Here is a 746-nt window from a genome sequence, read left to right as displayed (position 1 = left end):
AGCAGCATAACTAAGGGATGGTTCAGGACTCACCTGAGCCAGCCCTAACTATAAGTTTTATCAAAGAGGAAAGTCTTAAGCCTACTCTTAAATGTGGAGATGGTGTCTGCCTCCTGAACCCAAACTGGAACCTGGTTCCACAGGAGAGGAGCTTGATAGCTGAATGCTCTGGCTCCTAGTCTACTCTTGGAGACTCACACAACCACAAGTAACCCTGCATTCTGGGAGCGCAGTGCCCTGGTGGGGTAGTAAGGTACTATGAGCTCTTTAAGATAAGATGGTGCCTGACCATTAAGAGCTTTGTAGGTAAGAAGAATGATTTTAAATTCTATTCTGGATTTTACTGGAAGCCAATGCAGAGAAGCTAAGACAGGAGAAATATGATCTCTTTTCCTGGTTCCTGTCAATACGTGCTGCAGCATTCTGGATCAGCTGAAGAGTCTTAATGGACTTTTTCGAGCAGCCTGATAATAAGGAATTGCAGTAATCCAGCCTAGAAGTAACAAATGCATGGGCTAGTTTTTCTGCATCAATTTTTAGACAGGATGTTCCTGATTTTTGCAATATTACGTTGGTGAAAAAAGGCAGACCTTGAAATTTGTTTAATGTGAGACTTAAACAACATGTCCTGATCAAAGATAAGTCCATGATTCCTCACAGTGGTGCTAGAGGCCAGGGCGATGCCATCAAGGGAAACTATATCTTTAGATAATGCGTCACGGAGGTGCTTAGGCCCCAGAACAATA

General features: G+C 43.2%; 1 pseudogene; it reads right to left on the bottom strand.

The window, feature by feature from the left end:
* Window positions 1-44: 44 nt before the first annotated feature.
* LOC123981305 overlaps window positions 45-746 on the bottom strand; it is a 1,728-nt pseudogene continuing 1,026 nt past the window's right edge.

The sequence above is a fragment of the Micropterus dolomieu genome, linkage group LG13 (genome assembly GCF_021292245.1).
Source record: "Micropterus dolomieu isolate WLL.071019.BEF.003 ecotype Adirondacks linkage group LG13, ASM2129224v1, whole genome shotgun sequence".
NCBI lineage: Eukaryota > Metazoa > Chordata > Actinopteri > Centrarchiformes > Centrarchidae > Micropterus > Micropterus dolomieu.
This window is presented reverse-complemented; position numbering and strand designations above follow the sequence as displayed.